General features: G+C 45.6%; 1 protein-coding gene across 1 annotated transcript in view; it reads right to left on the bottom strand.

The window, feature by feature from the left end:
• The window catches only part of PHAF1 (phagosome assembly factor 1), a 72,955-nt gene extending 67,765 nt beyond the window's left edge, over nt 1–5,190 (bottom strand). The window contains exon 1 of the mRNA XM_058154727.1: nt 5,108–5,190. The gene's annotated coding sequence lies outside the window, so the exon portion shown is untranslated. The remainder of the gene's footprint in view (nt 1–5,107) is intronic.
• Nucleotides 5,191–13,079: the final 7,889 nt, after the last annotated feature.

Below are 13,079 nucleotides of genomic sequence, written 5' to 3'. Positions count from 1 at the left end.
GGGAGAGAGGAAAGAAAGGAGGAGAGAGAGAGAGAGAGAGAGGAAGAAAGGAGAAAGAGGAGAGAGAGAGAGGAAAGAAAAAGGGAGAGAAGAGAGAGAGGAAGAAGGAGAGAAGAAGAGAGAGAGGAAGAAGGAGAGAAGAAGGAGAAAGAAAGGAGAGAAAGAGGGAGAGAGAGAGAGAGAGGAAGAAGGAGAGAAAGAGAGGAGGGAAAGAGAAGAGGGAGAGAGAGGAGGAAAGAAAGGAGAGAGGAAGAAGGAGAAGAGGAGAGAGAAGAGAGAGAGAGAGAGGAAAGAAAGGAGAAAGAGGGAGAGAGAGAGAGAGAGGGAAAGAAAGGAGAGAAGAGGGAGAGAGAGAGAGAGAGAGAGGAAGAAAGGAGAGAAGGAGAGAGGAAGAAAGGAGAGAAAGAGGAGAGAGAGAGAGAGAGAGGAGAAAGGAGAAGGGGAGAGAGAGAGAGAGAGGAGGAGAAGAGGGAGAGAAAAAGGGAGAGGGAGAGAGAGGAAGAGAGAAGGGAGAAAGGAGAAAGAGGGAGAGAGAGAGGAGAAGAGAAAGGAGAGAAAGAGAGAAAGAGGAGAGAAGAGGGAGGAGAGGGAAAGAAAGGAGAGAAAGAGGGAGAGAGGAGAGAGAGAGAGAGAAAGAAAGGAGAGGGAGAGAGAGAGAGAAAGAGAGAGAGAGAGGAAGAAAGGAGAAAGAGGAGAGAGAGAGAGGGAAAGAAGGAGAAGAGGAGAGAGAAGAAAGGAGAGGGAGAGAGGAAGAAGGAGGAGAAGAGAGAGAGAAAGAAAGGAGAGAAAGAGAGAGAGAGGAAAGAAGGAGAAGAGGGAGAGAGAGAGAGAGGAAGAAGGAGAGAAGAGGAGAGAGGAGGAAAGAAAGGAGAGAAGAGGAGAGAGAGAGAGAGGAGAAAGAAGGAGAGAAAGAGAGGAAGAAAGGAGAGAAAGAGGAGAGAGAGAGAGAGAGAGGGAAAGAAAGGAGAGAAAGAGGAGAGAGAGAGAGAGAGAGGGAAAGAAAGGAGAAAGAGGAGAGAGAGGAAGAAAGGAAGAAAGAGGAGAAAAAAGAGAGAGAAAGAGAAAGGAGAAAGAGGGAGAGAGGAGGAAGAGGAGGAGAGAGGGAGAGGAGAAAGAAAAGGGAAGAAGGAGAAGGAGAGAGAGGAAGAGGAAAGAAAGGAGAAGAGGGAGAGAGAGAGGAAGAAAGGAGAGAAAGAGGGAGAGAGAGAGAGGGAAAGAAAGGAGAGAAAGAGGGAGAGAGAGAGGAAGAAAAAGGAGAAAGAGGGAGAGAGAGAGAGAAAGAAAGGAGAAGAAAGAAAGGAGAGAAGAGGAGAGAGAGAGAGAGAGAGGAAAAAGGAGAGAAAGAGAGAGGAAGAAGGAGAGAAGAGGGAGGGAAGAAGGAGAGAGAGAAAGAAGGAGAGAAGGAGAGGAGGAGAGAAAGAGGAAGAGGGAGAGAGGAAAGAAAGGAGGAGAAAGAGGGAGAGAGGGAAAGAAAGGAGAAAGAGGGAGAGGAGAGAGGAAGAAAGGAGAAAGAGGGAGAGAGAGAGAGAAAGAAAGGAGAAGAAAGAAAGGAGAGAAGAGGAGAGAGAGAGAGAGAGAGGAAAAAGGAGAGAAAGAGAGAGGAAGAAGGAGAGAAGAGGGAGGGAAGAAGGAGAGAGAGAAAGAAGGAGAGAAGGAGAGGAGGAGAGAAAGAGGAAGAGGGAGAGAGGAAAGAAAGGAGGAGAAAGAGGGAGAGAGGGAAAGAAAGGAGAAAGAGGGAGAGGAGAGAGGAAGAAAGGAGAAAGAGGGAGAGAGAGAGAGGAAGAAAGGAGAGAAGAGGGAGAGAGAAGAGGAAAGAAAGGAAGAAAGAGGGAGAGAGAGAGAGAGAGGAAGAAAGGAGAGAAAGAGGGAGAGAGAGAGAGGAAGAGGAGAAGGAGAGAGAAAGAAGAGAGGAGAGAGGAAAGAAAGGAGAGAAAGAGAGAGAGGGAGAAAGGAGAAGAGGGAGGAGAGGGAAGAAAGGAGAGAAGAGGGAGAGAGAGAGAGAGGAAAGAAAGGAGAGAAAGAGGGAGAGAGAGAGAAAGAAAGGAGAAGAAGAGAAGAGAGAGAGAGGAAAGAGGAGAGAAGAGGGAGAGAGAGAGAGAGAAAGAAAGAAGAGGGAGAGAAGAGAGAGAGAGAGGAAGAAAGGAGAGAAGAGGGAGAGAGAGAAAGAAAGGAGAAGAGGAGAGAGAAGAGAGAGAGAGAGAGAAAGAAAGGAGAAAGAAAGAGGAGAAGAGAGAAGAAAAAAAGAGAAGGTAGAAGAAACAGAGAGAAGAGGGAGAGAGAGAGAGAAAAGGGAGAAGGAGAGAGGGAGGAATAGGAGAGAGGGAGGAGGAGAGGGAGAGAAGAGAGAAGGGAAAAGGAAGGGAAGAAGAAGAGGGGAAGAGAGGAAAAATAAGAGGATTAAAGAAGGAATATGACTCTGAAGAGGCTGAAAAGGGAGAAAAAGATCTTAGAAGGGAGAAGAGGCAGAGGGAAGGCGATTCCTTCCTTCTTGAGGAGGCTCCGGGAGAGAGGAGGAGGAGAGAAGGGGTGCTGAGGGGAAGGAGCGAGAGAGAGGGAGGGAAAGGGGATAAGAGGGAAAAAGAGAAAAGGGGAGAGAGGAGAGGAGGAGGAGGGAGGAGGAAGAGGAGGGGAGGGACCGCGGGAGGAGGAGAAGAATATAGGAGGAGAATTGCGAGTTCTCTGGTGGGAAGAGGCTGAGAGGAGAGGAAGGGAGAGAGGATGCTCAGAGGTTTTTTGGAAGGCTCTGAATCTCAGGGAAGAGGAGAAAGGGAAGAGCGAGCTCAGAGGATCCCATCTATTCTACCCGCTGAGGGCTGCTCTTTTCTGCAAATCGAAGGAGGAGAAAGAGTCTGCAGTGCTCAAGGCGATCTTGGAAAGGAAGCTCTTAATATAATAATAATAACAGAGTTGGAAGGGACCTTGGGCCTTCTAGTCCAACCCCTGCCCAGGCAGGAAACCCTATCTCAGACAGATGGCTGAACATTTTCTTAAAATTTCCAGTGTTGGAGCATTCACAACTTCTGAAGGCAAGTCGTTCACTTAATCTAACTGTCAGAATTTCTCAGTTCTAAGTTGCTTCTTTCATTGATCAGTTTCCACCGTTGCTGTTCTGCCCTCAGGTGCTTTGGAGAACAGCCGACTCCTCTTCTTTGTGGCAGCCCTGAGATATTGGAACACTGCTATCATGTCTCCCTAGTCCTTCTTCATTAAACTAGACATATAGTTCCTGCAAGTTCTTCATGTTTTTGGCCTCAGTCCCCTAATCCTCTTTGTTGCTCTTCTGCACTCTTTCTAGAGTCTCATATCTTTTAAGTGGCGACAAAACTGATGCAATATTCCAAGTGTGGCCACCAGATTATAAAGTGGTATTAACACTTCATGATCTTGATTCTATCCTCTGTTTATGCAGCCAGAACTGTGTTGGCTTTTGGCAGCTGCTGCACACTGCTAGCTCATATCTAAATGGTTGTCACTGGACTCAAGATCCTTCACAGTTACTATTGAGCAAAAAACCATATATGGGTGCAGTCATAAAGCTGAAGGGAAGCGTTCTGGATGCTCAGAGTCTTTCACTCCCTCATTGCTGGGGGTTAGACTCAGTCCGTCCCTTTCTTGCTCTGGAGGTGGAGGGTGTTACGTGTCTCCTGCAGAACAGGACAAGGTGGGGACTGATGGAACTCTGCACTCTCAGAGCACCTTTGCATGCCTTCCACCTTTTTGTGGAAGTTGCAGAGGGGAAAGAAAGGAGAGAGAGAGAGAGAGGAAAGAAAGGAGAGAAAGAGGGAGAGAGAGAGAGAGAAAGAAAGGAGAGAAAGAGGAGAGAGAGAGAGAGAGAGAGAGGAAAGAAAGGAGAGAAGAGAGGGAGAGAGAGAGAGAGAGGAAAGAAAGGAGAGAAAGAGGGAGAGAGAGAGAGAGAGGGAAAGAAAGGAGAGAAAGAGGGAGAGAGAGAGAGGGAAAGAAAGGAGAGAAAGAGGGAGAGAGAGAGAGAGAGGGAAAGAAAGGAGAGAAAGAGGGAGAGAGAGAGAGAGAGAGAGAGGGAAAGAAAGGAGAGAAAGAGGGAGAGAGAGAGAGAGAGAGAGAGAGGGAAAGAAAGGAGAGAAAGAGGGAGAGAGAGAGAGGGAAAGAAAGGAGAGGGAGGGAGAGAGAGAAGAAAGGAGAGAAAGAGGGAGAGAGAGAGAGAGGGAAAGAAAGGAGAGAAAGAGGGAGAGAGAGAGAGAGAGGGAAAGAAAGGAGAGAAAGAGGGAGAGAGAGAGAGAGAGGGAAAGAAAGGAGAGAAAGAGGGAGAGAGAGAGAGAGAGAGAGAGAGGGAAAGAAAGGAGAGAAAGAGGGAGAGAGAGAGAGAGAGAGAGGGAAAGAAAGGAGAGAAAGAGGGAGAGAGAGAGAGGGAAAGAAAGGAGAGGGAGGGAGAGAGAGAGAGAGGGAGGTAGAGAGAAAGAGAAACAGGGAGAGAAAGAGAGGGAGAGAGAGAGAAAAGAGGATGCTGGGAATTGTAGTTTTCCCACACCTGGAGGACCACTCTTCTCTCCCAGGAGAAGGATGGGGAGGGGGAGATGCGATCTGTGGGGTTCATCCCCTCCTGGACCCACTGTGTCTTAGCAGGGACAATAGCCCCCCTCCCTCTGGCCCCAAGCCCAGGAAGGGGCCCCCACCCCTTGATTTACGTAAGCCCGGGGGCTGCTTCAGCCCAGGGGACCCCCACCCACCCCCAAATAAGAGCCTGCATTAAGACATGGCTCCCCTAATATGGGGAGGGGGCTGGCTTTGGATCCTCCCCCTAGCCTCCCCCGGGCTGCCTTTCCCCAACCTGGCGCCCTACGGAGGCTCGGGGCGGCTGGGAACGATGGGGGCGTAGTGAGGCTGGGGCGTCCCCTGCGGAGGGGAGAAAGGCGCAGCTAGCCCTCCCTTCTTCCTCCTCCTCCTCCCGGCGCCCCGCCCCAAAGGCGCCCCTCCTTCCTTCCTTCCTTCCTTCTTGCAGCCCTGCAGAGGCTCCGGGAGAGCCAGGAGGACCCTCCCGCCCTCGCCCCCGGCAGCACCTCCTCCTCCCGGGGTCGCTGCCGTCCGGGAGGGGGCGCGGGGCAGGGGAGGGGGCGGCAGGGCTGCGACTCACCTCACTTGCGGCTGCCGCAAAAAGCATGAAAATCGCCGCCGCCGCCGCCAGCCCAGCAGGGGAGGGGAGGGGAGGGGGAGGGAGGGGGGGGGAGGAAGAGGAGGGGGGGGGAGGGGCCGCGCCTGCGCGCTGAGGGCCGCGCCGCGGAGGGAGCCCCGCCCGAACTCCTCCCTCCCTCCTTCCCTCCCGGGAGGAGAACTCTGCGCATGCTCAGAGGTCTCTCGTCTCTACGGTGGGAAGGAGGCTCCTTTTTTTTTCCCTCCCTACAATCTCGCCCTCTGCACGTGCTCAGGGACACCCCTCCCTCCCTCGGGGGGGGGGGAAGACCTCTCTGTACGTGCTCAGAGGCGCCCCATCTCTTCTCCCCTCCTGGAAAGGAAGCTCTTCTCCCCCCCCCACGCAATCTCGAGGGAGAAGCCCTCTGCACGTGCTCAGAGACACTTCCTCCCCCTCCTCCCCCCCCGGGAAGACCTGCGCATGCTCAGAGGCCATCCCATCTATTCTACCCGCTGGAAACGGGGCTGCTCTTTTTCTGCAAATCGAGGGGGGGGGGAGGAGGAGAGAAAGACCTGTCTGCACGTGCTCAGAGGCGCCCCATCTCTTCTCCCCTCTTGGAAAGGAAGCTCTTTTTTTTAATATAATAATAATAACAGAGTTGGAAGGGACCTTGGAGGCCTTCTAGTCCAACCCCCTGCCCAGGCAGGAAACCCTATACCATCTCAGACAGATGGCTATCCAACATTTTCTTAAAAATTTCCAGTGTTGGAGCATTCACAACTTCTGAAGGCAAGTCGTTCCACTTATTAATTGTTCTAACTGTCAGGAAATTTCTCCTTAGTTCTAAGTTGCTTCTTTCATTGATCAGTTTCCACCCGTTGCTTCTTGTTCTGCCCTCAGGTGCTTTGGAGAACAGCCCGACTCCCTCTTCTTTGTGGCAACCCCTGAGATATTGGAACACTGCTATCATGTCTCCCCTAGTCCTTCTTTTCATTAAACTAGACATATCCAGTTCCTGCAACCGTTCTTCATATGTTTTAGCCTCCAGTCCCCTAATCCTCTTTGTTGCTCTTCTCTGCACTCTTTCTAGAGTCTCAATATCTTTTTTACATCGTGGCGACCAAAACTGAATGCAATATTCCAAGTGTGGCCTTACCAAGACATTATAAAGTGGTATTAACACTTCATATGATCTTGATTCTATCCCTCTGTTTATGCAGCCCAGAACTGTGTTGGCTTTTTTGGCAGCTGCTGCACACTGCTGGCTCATATCTAAATGGTTGTCCACTAGGACTCCAAGATCCCTTTCACAGTTACTACTATTGAGCAAGGTACCACATATATGGTACCTTTTACAGTCGCAAAGCTGAGGGGAGGGGAAGAAGCGTTCTGCAGATGCTCAGAAGCTCTCTCTTCTTTCCTCCCCTCGGGTTGCTGGGGAGTTGGGGGATAGGACTCAGGGTCCCGTCCCTTTCTTGCTCCCCTGGAGGTGGAGGGTGTTGCACGTGTCTCCCTTTCCTTGCAGAACAGGACAAGGGTGGGGACTGATGGAACTCTGCACTCTCTCAGAGGCACCTTTGCTCATGCCCTTCCACCTTTTTGTGGAAGTTGCCCCCCTCCAGAGGGAAAGAGTGGCAGCAAGGAAGGAAGAGAAGGAAAATGCTAGAATGACAATGCAATAAGAATACTAAAGTAAAATGTGGAACCACTGAAGAAAACTAGAGAACTTTGGATGTCTGGGAAGGTGAAGCTTCTGGAGATACAATTCTGAATACTGACTGGCAAAGCTGGCTGGGGAATTCTGGGAGTTGAAGTCCGCCAGGCTTAATGTTCCCAAGGTTGGAAACCCCTGCATTAGAGTGAGAAAGATGGTGGGTCGAAAGGTCTAGAGTTGTACCTATGCACAGCGAAAGGCTCTCCTTGCTGAGTTGAGCCCATGCTCAGTCCATGCAGAACCTCTACAACAGCGGTTCTCAACCTGTGGGTCGGGACCCTGTTGGGGGTCGAATGACGATTTGCCAGGGGTCGCCTAAGACCATCGGAAATATGGGAAGTATACTTGCGAGTCGAAGAATCGCGCTCCAATGGTTGACTCCACAAGCCAGCTGCAGGCTCTTCAAATCGCTAGCCAAATTCGGTTTCGGGCGCGATGAATTAAAAAAGAGAGAAATCTTTGCTCTGATGTCTCCCTCTCAAGCCAGCTGCAATCGCTCTCAATCACTAGCCTAACACAACATCAAGACAGCATATAAAGAGATTGTATAATGTGTTGCTTGAAATAGATTCGGAAAAGGATTTGGTAAAGGATTGTATGATAAAATGGGCACAGAATATTCAGGAACCAATAATGTTGGAAACATGGGAGAAAATCTGGGTTAGAAATGTTAAGTTTACACAAGCACAGAATTTAAGGGAAAATTTTTATAAGATGTTTTATAGATGGCACTTAGATCCCAAAAAATTATCATGTATGTATCCTAATATCCAAGCGAAATGTTGGAGGTGTGATTGTGATGATGCTACATATTTTCATATTTGGTGGACTTGCAAGAAAATTAAGGTCTTTTGGATAAGAATTTGGTGGATTATTCAAAATGTACTGAAGAAGAAGATAAAGTTCCTGCCACAATTTTTCCTTTTGGGAATTATAACGGATTGTACAGGGATTGAGACTAAATTGATTCTGAACTTAATAACAGCAGCAAGACTGTTGATTGGACAATACTGGAAGAAAGAAGAGATACCTACAATAGAAGAATGGATATTGAAAGTTATTAATTTGGCTGAGATGGCTAAAATCTCAGCTTTTAAAAGACAATACGCAGGAAAGATATTTAATTGAATGGAAAAATGGATTGATTATCTACAAAACAGATATCAGATTAAGAAATATCAGATTGCCTTTGAATAATTAGAAAGTTATTTTATGTAATGGGGAGGGGGTTGGGAGACGAAAAGCTTTGGATGTGGTTATTTGGATTGGAAGGGAAAATTTTATTCTATGTTTGGTTTATGTATAACTTTACCTTGTGATTGACCCGGGAAGCCGGGGGGTGGGGGAGGGAGGGGGGTGTTTTGTTTTTTTTTTTGGGAGGGAGGGGGAAAAAAGGGGGAAAAATGTTTTTGTTTTTTTAAAACTCTTTCAATAAAAAAAAAAAAAAAGAAGAATCGCGCTCCAATGGTTGACTCCACAAGCCAGCTGCAGGCTCTTCAAATCGCTAGCCAAATTTGGTTTCGGGCGCGATGAATTAAAAAAGAGAGAAATCTTTGCTCTGATGTCTCCCTCTCAAGCCAGCTGCAATCGCTCCCAATCACTAGCCTAATCTGGCTTCAGGCGCGATAAACTTAATAGGGGAGGAGTCTCCACTTTAATGCCTCCGTCCTCAAGGCAATCGCAAGCAGTTCAGATCGCTAGCCAATATGGCTTCAGGCGCGATAAATTCAAAACGAAAATAATTTTATGGTTGGGGTCGCCAAATCGTGGGGAATTGTATTAAAGGGGTCGCAACACTATAAAGGTTGAGAACCACTGCTCTATAACCATCCATTATCCAGATTAGGTGCATTGTTTCTCCAGAGCCTGGCAACTTTTTAAGAGGTGTGGACTTCAATCTGACCTCATGCTAGGTGAGGAAATCTGGAAGTTGAAGCCCCCACATCTTGAAAGTTGCCAAGTTCCAAAAACACTGCTGTACACTTAACAATGCAGTGAAGCCAAAGAAAATTGACTTAAAGTTGAAGCTTAGCGAGTTAAATATGACGCTATAGGGCACTGCACACCAGAACAACTAAACACAAGGATAGTTTTCCCCCCAAATGCCATCACTCTGCTAAACAACTAATTCCCACAACACTATCAACTATTCACTAAGATTGTATTACTATTCTTCTCATCCTTCCTATCTCTCCCCCACTTATGACTATAACCATGTTGCTTGTATTTTTACGATTTATATTGTTCTGTTTGTTTCCTAGTATGATTATATGACTAAAAGGACAGCAAAGAATGTTCTTTCTGCACCAACTCAGTAAGCTCAAACTGCCCAAGGAGCTGCTGATTCAGTTCTACAGAGGAATTATTGAGTCTGTCATTTGCACCTCTATAACTGTCTGGTTTGGTTCTGCAACCCAACAAGAAAAACACAGACTTCAGAGGATAATTAGAACTGCAGAAAAAATAATTGCTACCAACCTGCCTTCCATTGAGGACCTGTATACGGCACGAATCAAGAAGAGGGCCGTGAAAATATTTACAGACCCCTCGCATCCTGGACATAAACTGTTTCAACTCCTACCCTCAAAACGACGCTATAGAGCACTGCACACCAGAACAACTAGACACAAGAACAGTTTTTTCCCGAAGGCCATCACTCTGCTAAACAAATAATTCCATCAACACTGTCAGACTATTTACTGAATCTGCACTACTATTAATCTTCACATAGTTCACATCACCAATCTCTTTCCATTTATGACTGTATGACTATAACTTGTTGCTGGCAATCCTTATGATTTATATTGATATATTGACCATCAATTGTGTTGTAAATGTTGTATCTTGATGAAGGTATCTTTTCTTTTATGTACACTGAGAGCATATGCACCAAGACAAATTCCTTGTGTGTCCAATCACACTTGGCCAATAAAAATTCTATTCTATTCTATTCTATCACTAAGTATTGTATCTTATGATTCTTGATGAATGCATTTTTCTTCTTTTTCTTTTTTGTCCTTTTATATACACTGAGCACATATGCACCAAAGACAAATTCCTTGTGTGTCCAATCGCACTTGGCCAATAAAGAATTCTATTCTATTATATCAGCTTGATGGCAAAGGCCAGAAGAAATGCAAACACAACTGTTACCAAGGTTTTGTGTTGTGTAGAATTTTGAAAAGTAAAAGATTGGTGCCATCTAGTGACCATTTAAGGGATGTGGTGGCTTAGTGGGTAAGATGCTGAGCTTGTAGATCTAAAGGTCAGCAGTTCTAATTCCTAGTGCCACGTAAAGGGGTGAGCTCCCGTTCCTTGTCCCGGGCTCTGCCAACCTAGCAGTTTGAAAGCACATAAAAAATGCAAGTAGAAAAATAGGGACCACCTTTGATGGGAAGGGAACAGCGTTCCGTGCGCCTTTGGCGTTGAGTCATGCCGGCCACATGACCATGGAGATGTCTTCAGACAGCGCTGGCTCTTCAGCTTTGAAATGGAGATGAGCACCGCCCCCTAGAGTCAGGATCGACTAGCACATATGTGCGAGGGGAACTTTACCTTTACCTTTAGTGGCCATTTTGAATTAGCATTTGAATAACAGAGTAACAGAGTTAGAAGGGACCTTGGAGGTCTTCTATCTAGTCCAACCCCTGCTCTAGCAGGAGACTGTATATAAGGGATGTTCAACCTTGGAAATTTGAAGACCTGTGGAATCCAATTCCCAAAATTCCCCAGCCAGCCATTGAAAAAACAGCTGAGTGACTTTGGGCCAGTCGTTCTCTCTCAGCCCAACCCACCTCACAGAGTTGTTGTAGGGATAATCTGAAAGGAATATAAGGTATGTTTGCCATCCTGGGTTATAAAAATAATACAGGTGAGGTAAAATATAAATAACAACAACAACAACAACAACCCATTGTCATTGGGGCACTTGGTACCATGTCCAAGAATTTTACAAAATACATCAAGAAATTGCAGCTTCCTGCAAAATGTATTTGTGATACATTTTTAAATGTTCAGTTGACTGAGTTTCATGTTTAATGAATAAAAGAGATATTATTATTACTATTATTATGGGGTCCTTGAGTGGTGCAGGCTGCTAAACAGCCTGTTATTAACAACAGCTGCCTGCAATTACTGCAGGTTCAAGTCCCACCAGGCCCAAGGTTGACTCAGCCTTCCATCCTTTATAAGGTAGGTAAAATGAGGACCCAGATTGTTGGGGGCAATAAGTTGACTTTGTATATAATATACAAATAGGATGAAGACTATTGCTTAACATAGTGTAAGCCACCCTGAGTCTTCGGAGAAGGGCGGGGTATAATTGTAAATTTAAAAAATAATAATAATTATTATTATTATTATTATTATTATTATTATTATTATTATTATTATTATTATTATTAATATTAATATTATTATTATTATTATTGATTTCTCAGTTTTCTTCGGTTATCCAAGTTTTGCACTTTTGTTTTTCCCTTTGCAGTTGCATGCTCTGGTTCTCTAGCAGTAACAACTGAGCCCCGTAGCCCCTTTTTTGACAGATGTCCAGGAGCCACAGCATCTGACGCGGTCCTTATTGACCCAGGCATCGACTGATCCGGTGTGGAATTTTGTTGATTTCTTCTCATCATTAGTGATGGTAGGTGCCTAAGTTGGTTCACGGGGGCTAAACCACAACCTGTCCAAAGACAATAATCCCATAACTTTAGGAACTGCACTATTGAAACTACACGGCTATGAAGAGTTCTTTGCTCCTCTGAAAACAACAAAATACCTTATGCCACCAGGCTTGAAATCCTGGGATTAGAAAATTTAGAACTCCGCCGACTCCGACATGACCTGTGTTTAGCACACAAAATCATCTATTGCAATATCCTTCCTGTAAAAGACTACTTCAGCTTCAATCGTAATAATACAAGAGCAAACAATAGATTCAAACTTAATGTCAACCGCTTCAAACTTGATTGCAGAAAATATGACTTCTGTAACAGAGTTGTTAATGCTTGGAACTCATTACCTGACTCCATAGTCTCTACTCAAAATCCCAAAATTTTCAACCAAAAACATTGACCTCACCCCATTCCTAAGAGGACTATAAGGGGCGTGCATAAGAGCACAAAAGTGCCTACCGTTCCTGTCCTATTGTTCCCTTCATTATATCAGATTAACATAGCTGTTGCATACTTTTACATATATATATATATATATCTTTTATGGTGTGTTGTTTTTATTTATGACGATGTTTGTGTATACTGTTGTGACAAAATGAAATTTAAAAAAAAAAGAATGAAACATGCAACAGTGATACCCATTGTCATCGGTGCACTAGGTACCATGTCCAAGAATTTTACAAAACACACCAAGAAATTGCAGCTTCATGCAATAACACCAGCGGAACTGCAAAAAAAATCACTACTTGGAACATCGTACATCTTAAGAAGGTACTTGGTTAATACCTAGGATGCTGGCAGCAATCCATATCAACCATTAGGACCAGTTAATGGTATTTGTGATGCATTTTACAATATTCAGTTGAGTGAGTTTCATGTTTAATGAATAAGAAATAATAATAATAATAATAATAATAATAAATCTTCTAATTTTTCTTTTTATCTCCTCTGAAAGATGCTGGAGGACATGTGAAGCTGTAGGTAGCCTTCCAACAATCAGTTGCATTGTCACAGTGGCGTGGCCAACTATTTGTCTTCGATTGTTCCCAACATTTGAATTCATCATCCCAACTTTTGAAGAACTGCAGCAGCGTCCTGTCTTCTGCCTTTCTTGGCCCCTTCCTCTCTGCTGCTTTCCCACAGCTTGTCTGGGTTTAAATTTGGGTGGCCAAGCTGGGCTTGAAGGAACAGATGTGTCTGGGGAAGAAAGCCTGTTATGGATGGAGAAATGAGAAGAAGAGTGTCAAGTTTGACAAGTTTCTCAGCCATTTGAACCTTTTATCGCTGTTCAACTGGGGGGAGGGGAGGGGGAGAAGGAATGCAAGACGATCCAAGAATAGACCGTGTGAGCCAAGAATCCACCAAGGTCACTCTTGCAGGTGTCTGACAAAGAAAGGAACTGTTCTCAAAACAAAAGACTGATTCTTAATTGGACGGTGTGATCTCTATGTAGCATTCATTGCATGGGCTGGTTTATAATTCTTCAGTATTGGAAATGGTGTATCCAATAAAGTTTTACTTTTGGGATTTTAAAATGTTTGAGAGTGCCTATTTTTCTTAGGTGCGCTAGTTGACACAGCGGTGAGAG

This window comes from Ahaetulla prasina, chromosome 12 (genome assembly GCF_028640845.1).
Source record: "Ahaetulla prasina isolate Xishuangbanna chromosome 12, ASM2864084v1, whole genome shotgun sequence".
Taxonomy (NCBI): domain Eukaryota; kingdom Metazoa; phylum Chordata; class Lepidosauria; order Squamata; family Colubridae; genus Ahaetulla; species Ahaetulla prasina.
The sequence above is the reverse complement of the archived record's forward strand: the minus strand, read 5'-3'. Positions and strand labels throughout refer to the sequence as shown.